The 13,449-nt window shown below is 33.1% G+C and overlaps 3 pseudogenes across 1 annotated transcript; all 3 read left to right on the top strand.

Annotated features, from left to right (window-relative positions):
• Positions 1-903: 903 nt before the first annotated feature.
• Positions 904-1,909, top strand: LOC144552720 (2-hydroxyisoflavanone dehydratase pseudogene; annotated as a pseudogene).
• A 3,013-nt stretch (positions 1,910-4,922) lies between these two features.
• Positions 4,923-5,849, top strand: LOC144552502 (2-hydroxyisoflavanone dehydratase pseudogene; annotated as a pseudogene).
• Positions 5,850-8,363: 2,514 nt separating this feature from the next.
• Positions 8,364-9,486, top strand: LOC144552577 (putative carboxylesterase 7 pseudogene; annotated as a pseudogene). Its single transcript, XR_013511167.1, has one exon. The product of XR_013511167.1 is annotated as a putative carboxylesterase 7 pseudogene (transcript).
• Positions 9,487-13,449: the final 3,963 nt, after the last annotated feature.

The raw sequence follows: 13,449 nt of genomic DNA, 5'->3' as shown, positions 1-13,449 counted from the left end.
ATTTGAGTTAATCCAGAAAGGTGGAGTAACTTACTTCTCCTGTGGATCCCACCAGGGGCAGAACTGGGGGGTGCAAGCGGGGGCCAGGCACCCCCATCAAACTAGGAATGTTGAAATCATATATACATGCATCAATCATTTATACACAGTTATTTACAGATGCATACTGATTAGCACTCCTCAAAAAATTTCAGCCCCCTCCAAATTCAAATCCTAGTTCCGCCCCTGGATTCCACGGTTAGAGTAACACCATGTTATAATTTTCTTTCTTCATGAGATTATTACACCAAACTCTAACCAAACATGATTATTTTAATCTACCTTTGTTTGAAATAAGAAATTTAATCTAGAGTAACTTTACTTCACAACCAAACATGACTTAAAGCATGGCTTAAACTATTCTTGTTTGATTAGAGTTAATTATACTTAAGTAATTACTTAAAATAATTATTGAATTGCATATTGTTATATTTTATGTTTGTGTTGTTTGGAAAATATATGGTTATATTGACAATTTGATTAATACGGCGTATTTTAATGGTTTGCAATTTCGTCCATTTCTTGTCTTACACATTTGATAAAAATTAATTAGCAAACCTTTTTGAATGCAAACTAATTTAAAATTAAAAAAATTATAGATGTTATAGTCTAATCTTGTGCATTTTTGGGACTAGTTGGATGGACAACAACTAGTCCAAGATAAGTATAAACGATCTTTAACGCACCAAAAGACATCGATCCAATAAGTATAAACCCTTTGTGCATTAATTCTGAAATAGATAAAAATGGTTTCCAAGAAAGCTTAACCTCTCAGACAGAGTAAGCAACCACCTGCTATTAAATTATATATCTAATCCTTGCATATATCTCCTCTCCTCTGCCTTCCAACTCTTGCTCCATCTTCCAATTCATAATTCATTCCAAAGTCAGAATGGAAATTACAGATGATGAACTTATCTATGATGCAGAGGGTTTAATCCGAATTTACAAGAGCGGTCGTGTCGAGCGCTTTATGGGTATTGATTTTGTATCACCGTCAACCGATCCAACCACCGGTGTCTCTTCCAAAGACACCATGATCGCGCCCGGCGTCAGTGCACGGCTTTACATCCCCAAAATAGACACTGACAAGAAACTCCCAATACTGATCTATTTCCACGGTGGCGCGTTTTGTCTTGGCTCCGCATTTGAACCGTTCTTGCACAAATACATGATCTCACTAGTTGCTCGAAGCAATGTCGTTGCTGTGTCAGTGCACTATCGACTTGCACCAGAACACCCCATCCCGGTGGCCTACGAGGATTGATACGCCGCATTAGATTGGGTTCTCTCTCAAAGTAATAATAATGGGTCCGATTCATGGCTTTGCAAACATGGAGATTTCACCCGATTATACGTTAGCAGTGTGAGTGCTGGTGGAAACATTGCGCATCACGTGGCGATGTATGGTGGGGCCAAGATCCGAGGTGCAGTGCTGATCCATCCATACTTCCTGTCTTCAAAAGAGGTTGAATCAGAGAAGACCGATCCAGTGACTACCGAGAAGCTAGCAAGCATATGGAAAATAGTGTGTCCTTTGACAACGGGTCTCGATGATCCATGGATCAACCCGTTAGCAGAGAATGCACCACCGCTCTCCGGGCTAGGGTGCGAGCAGGTTTTGGTCTTGGTTGGAGGTACCGACACGTTAAGGGATCGGGGAAGAGATTACTATGAGGAGTTGAAGGTCTGTGGATGGAAAGGTGAGGTGAAATTTTGGGAGGCCATTGGAGAAGGGCATTGTTTCCATTTAAGGAAGCCAGAATCTGATCAGACCCGGGCTCAAGATGAAGTTATAAGTAAATTATTGAATAATCTTTGATATATCCAGTTAAGTTTTAATTTATTTTTCCATATGAATAACTATTGTTTTGTGGCTATTTAATTAATCTTTGTTATTTGTGTAAGGCACGGTTTTTATGTGTTCAAGCCGAAGTCTGAGCTGTCAGTTGCACAAGATTTGATCATTGCTAATTTTTGTGAACAAGATCTGATATACAAAAAAGCTCTGTTCTACAAATTAGCGGCGTTTTGTATTGGCCTTAATTAGCTATTGTTTTGGGCAAATAAAAACTACCAATTTATATCATTAGCGGCGGTTTGTAATGGGATTCACAATTATTGGGATATGTTTAGCATAATTATTACTGAAAAAAAATGTTGAACTAGGGTGTTCTTAAGCTAACCGAATCCTTTGTGAACTCAACTCTAAATCTATCAGATTGAATTTAAATGACGAATCCGAACTGTTGAAATTCATTTATCTTACAAGTAATGTGTTTACAAACAAAAATTTTAAATTTTCGAATTAATTTTGTATAGAGTCAATTGGTAAAAAACATTAACAAAATGAATACATTAAAATTAATTTATAAACCTTCTAATTTTGACTGCATTACTTTATACTAAATTTATTTGAAAATTTAAAATTTTGGATTGTAGATACATCACTCGTAAGGTAGATAAATTTTAACAGTTCGGATTCGTTACTTAAAATGAAGCCAAACCATTGAAACTCCTCTACTTTACGAGTGATGCGTTTAAATTTTAAATTTTAAATTTTCGAATTAATTTTGTATAGAATCAAGTGGTAAAAAAACATTAAAAAAAATAAATGCATTAAAATGAATTTATAAACCTTCTATTTTTGACTGCATGACTTTATACTAAATTAATTCGAAAGTTGAAAATTTTGGAATGTAGAGGCATCACTCATAAGGTAGATAGATTTCAAGAGTTCAGATCCAAACCGTTGAAACTCATCCGAACTGTTGAAACTCATCTGCCTTACGAGTAATGCGTTTACATGTGAAAATTTAAAAATTTTGAACTAATTTTGTATAGAGTCAAGTGGTAAAAATATATAAAAAAAAATTAATATATTAAAATTAATTTATACATCTTCTAATTTTGACCGCATAATTTTATACTAAATTAATTCAAAATTTTAAAATTTTGAAATGTAGACACGTACATCACTATAATTATGACTGCAGCAATGTAATTTGGGGTTGCTGTCAAATATTTGCAATGAGACGCATCTAATTAATTTGGGACCTAATGTCAACTAATCAAACAAAATGTTCTTTGTAGAGGAAATTACAACTAAAATTAAATTATTAAATAGAGAAACTAGTTGGGATCCTCAATTGTTTTCTTGGATGTATGACGCTGTGGCCATCGTGATGGAGGCTCAATTAAGTAGTGGGATAAAATTGTGCTTGAGAAGAGGGAAATAAATTTGCTTGTTAGAATGGATATGGGGAGGAAGCCACTTTTGGTTAGGTTAACAGAGAGACTCAAGGTCGGTCTAGCAAACACTAATAACATTCGTTGGCTTGTAAATTAATTAAGGAGCCAGCTCATAGAACCCTTTTTTTTTAATATATATAATTAAAAATCAAGGAAGACACTATAAAAATTTAGTTCATATTAAAATTCATAAACTTCACCTCCACCAAACCCAATGCTACTAGTCATTTTGACACCTATCTTGACAGTATTTTTTTTTTGAAAGAGCTCTTTCAGAAGAGCTGTCTTTCGCTCTCTTTGTGTGAAACCAGAAACCAATTCTTAATTTGAAGTTCCTACATTATTATTTTCTACAAAATTTGTTTGCGCAAACCCTACGTACTTATGATGAAGTCGTGATGTTCGTAAAAAAAGAAGTCTCAACTTATTAATTTTCTTTCCTCTTAGATCGATGTAAATTTGAGTATTTCTTTTTCCTAATGGTGTATTTTATTAATTTTGTGATTTCTTCCGAGCAATGAGGTGAGATGTGACAACATGAATAATCATGCCTTCATGCCTAAGAATCTAATTTTGCAAGTTTTCTTATTTATTTCCAATATAATAGGAAACTTTTCTATGTCTAATTCCATTTAACACAAAATTAGTTTACTGCCACAAACCTAAAAGAGATCAAGAACCTGTTGGATTTATTGCCAAACATGACCATAAATCTTAAAATTGATTGGACGGTCCTGATGAAACCCATCAAATTTTGAAGTAGGTCCGAAGAGCATCCAACCTAGCTACATCACAGTCCCTCGTGGCAAGCCTAAATAATTAATTGTACTTAATTGAACATCAAAAGTAATATCAAGTCTAGTTTAGTTAAACTAGCTACGACATCAATACACAATAGATTGCACAATTATATTTTAGTGTAAATCACTGAAATTGTAATCTAGCTCTCCATATTCATATATAAGAGATGCATAATTGAACCAGATTAATGGATTTGGCTAATATGCTATGGGTTGCATAGAGGCCTCCCGTGTTACGGCTCAATATTCGAGTTTTCAAAATCCTAACGGTCCATTCGAACCGTTCATCTTGTTCTCCATATTAATATGTACTTGGAGACCAAATTTTACATTTTTAGAAATTTTTTACTATTTTTTTAGATTTATTGAATATCGCTGTTTTTTATGGTCCAGATTTGTCTGAAAAACAACGATTTTCAATAAATCTAAAAAAATAGTAAAAAATTTCCAAAAAAATGTAAAATTTGGTCTCCAAGCACATATTAATATGGAGAACAAGATGAACGGTTCGGATCGACCGTTAGGATTTTAAAAACTCGAATATTGAACCGTAGCACGGGAGATCTCTATGCAACCCATAGCACCGTAGCCAAGTCCCCAGATGGATTAATTAAACAGATCTTTAATTATTGCACCAGAATACATCCAATAATTAATTAAGTCAACCCTTCATGCATCAATTCTTAAACAGATAAACATATATAGTTTGTAAGGTAGCTTAACCCCTCGGACACGGTAGCCACTAGCAACCACATGATGAAATTATATATCTAATCCTTGCATATGTCTCCTCTCTCTCTACCTTCCAATTCATTTCCTTCCAAAGTCAGAATGGAAATTCCCCATGATGAACTCCTCTATGATGCCGAGGGATGCATTCGAATTTACAAGAGCGGCCGTGTCGAGCGCCTTACAGGTATTGATTTCGTATCACCGTCAACCGATCCAACCACCGGCGTCTCTTCTAAGGACACCACGATCATGCCTGGCGTCAGTGCACGGCTTTACATCCCCAAAATAGAATCCGACGTGAAACTCCCAATATTGATCCATTTCCATGGTGGCGCGTTTTGTCTCGGCTCCGCATTTGAATTGCCCTTGCACAACTACATGATCTCATTAGTTGCTCGAAGCAATGTTGTTGCTGTGTCGGTGCACTACCGACTCGCACCAGAACACCCCATCCCGGTAGCCTATGAGGATTCCTATGCCGCATTAGATTGGGTTCTCTCTCAGAGTAATAACGGGCTCGATTCATGGCTTTCCAAGCATGGAGATTTCACCCGATTATACGTCAGCGGAGAAAGTGCTGGAGGAAGCATTGCGCATCACGTGGCGATGTATGGTGGGGCCAAGATCCGAGGTGCAGTGCTGATTCATCCATACTTCCTTTCTTCAAAAGAGGTCGAATCAGAGAAGACTGATCCAGTGACTACCGAGAAGCTAGCAACCCTATGGAAAATAGTGTGTCCTTCGACAACGGGTCTCGATGATCCATGGATCAACCCGTTAGCAGAGAATGCACCACCACTCTCCGGGCTAGGGTGTGAGCGGGTTTTGGTCTTGGTTGGAGGCACCGACACGTTAAGGGATCGGGGAAGAGATTACTACGAAAAGTTGAAGGTGTGTGGATGGAAAGGTGAGGTGAAATTTTGGGAGGCCATTGGAGAAGGGCATTGTTTCCATTTAAGGAAGCCAGAATCTGATCAGACCCGGGCTCAAGATGAAGTTATATGTAAATTCTTGACTAAGCTTTGATATATCTGTTAGGTTTTCTTTTTCTTTTTTCAGATGAATAACTGTTGTTTATGGTGGTTATTTAATCAACTATTTGTGTTAATTTGGTATAATTAATTTCGTATAAATATTCGAATTAATTTCGTATAAACATTCAAATTAATTTATTGTGGTTATTTTAAACATTCAAATTAGTTTTGTATAAAGTCAATCGGTCAAAATTAGAAGGTTAATAAATTAATTTTAATGCATTTATTTTTTGACTGCTTGACTTTATACTAAATTAATTTGAATGTTTAAAATTTTCGCACGTAGACGCATCACTCATAAGGTAGGCAGATTTCAACGGTTCAGATTCGTTATTTAAAGCCAATTTGATGAATTTTAGACTTGAGTTCACCAAAAAACTTAGTGAACTTAAGAACACCCTAGTTCTACTCCAAATAAATTACATAAATTGGTTATTCTTGACAATAGTAATTTTTTATTTTTGTCTAATCAATCATCAATATATTTAATTAAAAGTGTCTATCTGCGAGAGTAGCTAATTAAGCATTTCATAATTTTTTATTTTTGTCTAATCAATCATCAATATATTTAATTAAAAGTTTCTATCTGCGAGAGTAGCTAATTAAGCATTTCATAATTTTTTATTTTTGTCTAATCAATCATCAATATATTTAATTAAAAGTGTCTATCTGCGTGCGAGAGTAGCTAATTAAGCACTTCTACTAATGAAAGTATGGATACTATAAAAATTTATTTTATTCACGAAGGTAAAAATACTTAATAATGTTAGTATTTTTCATACTCTCACCAATATATTTTATAGGCTTATTCTCGACAATAGTAATTTTTTATTCTTACAGATGAAACAGATTTTTATAGTGTGCGCGAAAATAAGCGGTCTGAATAATTCGTTGGTCAATTCATTGGGGTGTGGAGAATATATTGAGAGATTGGGACCGGGATTATTACGAGAAGTTGGGCAATGGCCATAGAGGGGCATGGTTTCCATCAGGTGAAAATTATAATGTCATTTTCGTGAAAGATATTGACAAAGCAGTTTTTTCATGTTGTGCACAAATAATAGAGTCAGAATAGTGTAACATATTATTCGTGCGCTGCACGAAGTAGAAACCGTTCTGTTATTTCTTTACCCATCATTTTCGCTCATGCGAATTTTAGTTTGACTAAAAGATTTGAAAATTATACCCTGACAGCCACTTTCAAGAATTTCAAACTTTTTATTTTTTGAAAAGTCTAAAGACGTAAACAGTTGGTGTACTTGGTTTCCCTTTAATTCCATTATCAATTATTAGCCTGATAAACAAAATGAGATGCTAATGTACTAAACTAATTTATTCATCTAATTAATGGACAGTGATATAGCTTTCTCCAGCGTCCTTCTTGGTTCTCCATTATGAAAGGTACCCTTGGGGTTTCCAACCTTAAAAAAAAAAAAAGAAGTTACCCTTGGGTTTCAAATTTCGTAAGTAGGGGTGATCAAACGGTTCGGTTTGTTCAGGTTTTAACTAAATCGAAAAATTTCGGTTTAAATGGATCGGTTTTTCAGTTTAAATGGATTGCTTCGATTGAAATTTTGAATAATTTCGGTTTCAAAGGTTCGGTTCGGTTTAGACATCTCAAAACTGATTAAACCGAACTTACCGGTTTACATTGGTTCAACTCTAATTTTATTGGTGTTAAAATGATTTCATTACACCAAACTATATCGAGCCAAATCGATCTTCAATTGTTGTGTATGAGAATGTATTATTTTCGTTAATAATGGTACTAATAGGTTTACTTTGGTTTGAACTTTGAACCGAACAAATCGAAATTTACTTTGATTTGTTCAGTTCGATTCTTAATCGGTTGATAGGTTTAATCAATTTGGTTCGGTTCTATTTTTGAAAAAAATTAAAAATTGGTTTGATCATTTTATTTCGGTTTGAACCGAACCGACTGTTTAAACACCCCTATTGGTAAGTTAAAAATAATTCGACAAATTCATAATTTAGATATAATACATATGAAATTTGAAAATAGTTTATTATTTTATAATACAAATAATATGCAAAAATACTGACACTCTTACAAATTAAACAAATTAGGATTTGTGATATGTGGAAGGTCTTGAAAATAAAACAATGAATATAATACAGAGTATTATCAAAAATCTTATTACTATTTTGTTTCTCTTGTTTCAAATTAATCATCCATTGATTTGTATTCCAAGATAAAACATATATTGATACTAATTATATTAAAATAATTGAAATACATAATTTAGATCTTTGTTTATAAAATATAGATGCTCTTAGCGCATTATGAAAGCCCAGAGGACGTTACCTTTTCTCATAAAAGAAATGCATAATTGAACCAGATTAACTAAACAGATCTTTAATTATTGCACCAGAATACATCCAATAATTAATTAAGTCAACCCATCATGCATCAATTCTTAAATAGATAAACATAGTTTGTAAGATAGCTTAACCCCTCGGACACGGTAGCGACTAGCAACCACATGATGAAATTATATATCTAATCCTTGCATATGTCTCCTCTCTCTCTACCTTCCAATTCATTTCCTTCCAAAGTCAGAATGGAAATTCCCCATGATGAACTCCTCTATGATGCCGAGGGATGCATTCGAATTTACAAGAGCGGCCGTGTCGAGCGCCTTACAGGTATTGATTTCGTATCACCGTCAACCGATCCAACCACCGGCGTCTCTTCTAAGGACACCACGATCATGCCTGGCGTCAGTGCACGGCTTTACATCCCCAAAATAGAATCCGACGAGAAACTCCCAATATTGATCCATTTCCATGGTGGCGCGTTTTGTCTCGGCTCCGCATTTGAATTGCCCTTGCACAACTACATGATCTCATTAGTTGCTCGAAGCAATGTTGTTGCTGTGTCGGTGCACTACCGACTCGCACCAGAACACCCCATCCCGGTAGCCTATGAGGATTCCTATGCCGCATTAGATTGGGTTCTCTCTCAGAGTAATAACGGGCTCGATTCATGGCTTTCCAAGCATGGAGATTTCACCCGATTATACATCAGCGGAGAAAGTGCTGGAGGAAACATTGCGCATCACGTGGCGATGTATGGTGGGGCCAAGATCCGAGGTGCAGTGCTGATCCATCCATACTTCCTTTCTTCAAAAGAGGTTGAATCAGAGAAGACTGATCCAGTGACTACCGAGAAGCTAGCAACCCTATGGAAAATAGTGTGTCCTTCAACAACAGGTCTCGATGATCCATGGATCAACCCGTTAGCAGAGAATGCACCACCACTCTCCGGGCTAGGGTGTGAGCGGGTTTTGGTCTTGGTTGGAGGCACCGACACGTTAAGGGATCGGGGAAGAGATTACTACGAAAAGTTGAAGGCGTGTGGATGGAAAGGTGAGGTGAAATTTTGGGAGGCCATTGGAGAAGGGCATGGTTTCCATTTAAGGAAGCCAGAATCAGATCAGACCCGGGCTCAAGATGAAGTTATATGTAAATTCTTGACTAAGCTTTGATATATCAGTTAAGTTTTTTTTTTTTTCAAGTGAATAACTGTTGTTTATTGTGGTTATTTAATCAACTATTTGTATTAATTTCGTATAAACATTTGAATTAATTTCGTATAAGCATTCAAATTAATTTATTGTGCTTATTTTAAACATTCAAATTAGTTTCGTACAAAGTCAATCGGTCAAAATTAGAAGGTTAATAAATTAATTTTAAAGCATTTATTTTTTGAACTTTTTTGAACTGCTTGACTTTATATTAAATTAATTTAAATGTTTAATATTTTCGCACATAGACGCATCACTCATAAGGTAGGCGGATTTTAACGGTTCAAATTCGTCATTTAAAGTCAATTTGACATTTTTTAGACTTGAGTTCACCAAAAAACTTGGTGAACTTAAGAACACCCTAGTTATACTCCAAATAAATTACATAAATTGGTTAAGAGATGAATGGTATCGACTGTTAAAAGTAAATATGAAATATGCTTCTGCATATTTCGATGTAGTCATGGAACGTTTTATTTTTATCTAATCAATCATCAATATATACAATTAAAAGTGTCTATCTGCGAGGGTAGCTAAGCACTTCTACCAATGAAAGTATCGATACTATAAAAATATATAAAAATACTTAATAATGTTAGTATTTTCCATACTCTCACCAATATTTTTTATCAGCTTATTCTCAAGAATAGTAATTTTTTATTAATTCTTACAGATAAAACATATTTTTATAGTAGTGTGCGCGAAAATAAGCGGTCTGAATAATTCGTTGGTCAATTCATTGGAGTGTGTGGGGGTGGGGGTTTGATTTTGGGCAATGGCCATAGCATGGTTTCCATCAGGTGAAAATGATAATATTATTTTCACAAAAGATACTGACAAAGCAGTTTTTTTCATGTTGTAGAAACCGTCTTGTTATATCTTTACCCATCATTTTCGCTCATGCCAATTTTAGTTTGACTAAGATTTGAAAATTCTACCTTGACAGCCACTCTCAAGAATTTCAAACTTTTTATTTTTTGAAAAGTCTAAATACGTAAACAGTTGGTGTACTTGGTTTCCCTTTAATTCCATTATCAATTATTAGCCTGATAAACAAAATGAGATGCTAATGTACTAATTTATTCATCTAATTAATGGACAGTGATATAGCCGATTTTTTTATTAATATCCAAAAAATATATAAATTTAAAAATAACCAAACCTCTGGTTTAATTCGAAAACTACCCAAACCGGAAAAAAAATTTTCCGGTTTCAATACCAATTTCCGGAAAAAAATTTTCCGGAAATTGGATACTAAATCCGGAGTAATTTTTTTTGGATTTAGGATTTTTTTTTTTTTAGGAAATTTTTTTTTCTGATTCTTTTTTTTTTCATTTTTCAGTTTTTATAATTTATTTATTTTTTGTATTGAAGTGTTACAAATATTTAATATTTTTTTTTAAAAATAGATGGAATACTATATAATTTGATTTATTCGAATGACTGCTACAAATAATGCTGATCAACATTTTTCATGCCGAATTTTTTATGGCCATAAGAAAAATTTATATAATATAATATATGCATATGTATATGTATATGTATATATAATATAATGTATGTATATGTATATATAATATAATATATATGTATATATATGTATATATAATATAATATATATGTTAAAATGTGCTTGCATATCAAATTTTATATTTTTTTGAATTTTTTTACTATTTATTAAGTATTTAACAAAATCGCTATATTCAGACCATTGAATTTGTGTACCCATCTTAATAAATAGTAAAAAATTTTAGAAAAATGTAATATTTGATCTGCAAGCATATTTTAAAATATCCATCATGTTGAATGGTTTGGATCGACTGTTTGTACTTTGAAAACTTTGAAAATACCGATCGTTGAATGCCTACCGATGAACGAAAACTTAAACTGAATTTTTGAGACACTAAACGAGGGTTCCAATGCCTCATTTTTTTTATACCTCATCATACGTCATATTTATATCTTCATTTTCTTCATATTCAAAGTCTAAATTGTCGATCCGAACCGTTCAACATGATATCCATACTAAAATATGGTTAGGGATGAAATTTTATAATTTTTGAAAATTTTTTACTATTTTTTAAGATGGATAGAGAATCACTATTTTTGGAACGGCTCAGATCAAATAAAATTTTTTGTTAAACGGTTCGGGTCGAATAAAAATTTTAACATATATATTCTATTATAAATACATATACATATACATATACATATACATATATTATATTATATTAATTTTTCTTATGGCCATAAAAAATTCGGCATGAAAAATGTTGATCCGCATTATTTGTAGCAGTCTTTTGAATAAATCAAATTGTATAGTATTCCATCTATTTTATAAAAATATATTAAATATTTGTAATACTTCAATACAAAAAAAATAAATAAATTATAAAAACTGAAAAATGAAAAAAAAATACGAAAAAAATAATTTCCTAAAAAAAAAAATCCTAAATCCGGAAAAAATTATTCCGGATTTAGTATCGAATTTCCAGAAATTTTTTTTTTTCTGAAAATTGGTATTGAAATCGGAAAAAAAATTTCTGGTTTAGGTAGTTTTCAAATTAAACAAGCAGTTTGGTTAATTTTTTAAATTTATATATTTTTTTTATATTAATAAAAAAATCGGGTGATATAGCCATCTCCAGCGTCCTTCTTGGTTACTCCATTATGAAAGGTACCCTTGGGGTTTCCAACCTTAAACAAAAAAAAGAAGTTACCCTTGGGTTTCAAATTTTGTAAGTAGGGGTAGGAGTGAGTAAATCGATCATAACTCGCTCATTAAAAACTTACCTAAACTCGCTCATTTATCCGCTCATTTAAACTCGCTCATTTACTTAATGAGCGAGCATGAGCATGACCCAACTCGCTCATAACTCGCTCATTAAGAATTTACCATATCTAATCCCTGCCACATTAATCCTGTGTAATTATGTGTAACATCAATCTTGCCTCATTAAGATTGATAGATAGTGAGCATAGTTATTCTATTTTTGTAATATGTTGATTGTTGTCTAAGTGTTAATAATACTGTTGATTTTTTAATATGATTATATTTTTGTTGGATTTGTATTATATTTTATTTAAATGAATTATGACAATTTGTTGGATTTTGTTATGATGACTTTTAACAAATTTTGTTATGCGTGGGCACAATATATAATTTTGTTATGAGTCATAAGTCATAACTCGTGAGCCACTCATAACTCGCTCATTAAAAGCTCGCTCAGTTACAACTCGCTCATTTATCCGCTCATTTAAACTCGCTCATTAACAACTCGCTTATTTACTTAATGAGCGAGCATGAGCATACCCTAACTCGCTCATGCTCGCTCATTAGTCACCCCTAAGTAGGGGTGGTCAAACGGTTTGGTTTGTTCAGGTTTTAACTAAACCGAAAATTTTTGGTTTAAATGGATCGGTTTTTCAGTTTAAATGGATTGGTTCGATTGAAATTTTGAATAATTTTGGTTTCAAAGATTCGGTTCGGTTTAGACATCTCAAAACCAATTAAACCGAACTTACTGGCTTATATTGGTTTGACTCTAATTTTATTGGTGTTAAAATGATTTCATTAAACCAAATTATATCGAGCAAAACCAAACTTCAATATATAGTTGTGTATGACAATGTATTCTTTTCGTTAATAATGGTACTAATATATTTACTTCTGTTTGAACCGAAAAAACCAAAATTTACTTTGATTTGGTCGGTTCGATTCTTAATTGGTTGATAGATTTAATCAATTCAGTTCCGTTCTATTTTTGAAAAAAAAAAGTTGGTTTGATCATTTTACTTCGGTTTGAACCGAACCGACCGTTTGAACACCCCTATTGACCCTATTGTTAAGTTAAAAATAATTCGACAAATTCATAATTTAGATATAATACATATGAAATTTGAAAATAGTTTATTATTTTATAATACAAATAATATGCAAAAATACTGATACTTTTACAAATTAAACAAATTAGGATTTGTGATATGTGGAAGGTCTTGAAAATAAAACAATGAATATAATACAGAGTATTATCAAAAATCTTA

This window comes from Carex rostrata, chromosome 4, assembly GCF_964058835.1.
Source record: "Carex rostrata chromosome 4, lpCarRost1.2, whole genome shotgun sequence".
Taxonomy (NCBI): Eukaryota; Viridiplantae; Streptophyta; class Magnoliopsida; order Poales; family Cyperaceae; genus Carex; species Carex rostrata.
This window is presented reverse-complemented; position numbering and strand designations above follow the sequence as displayed.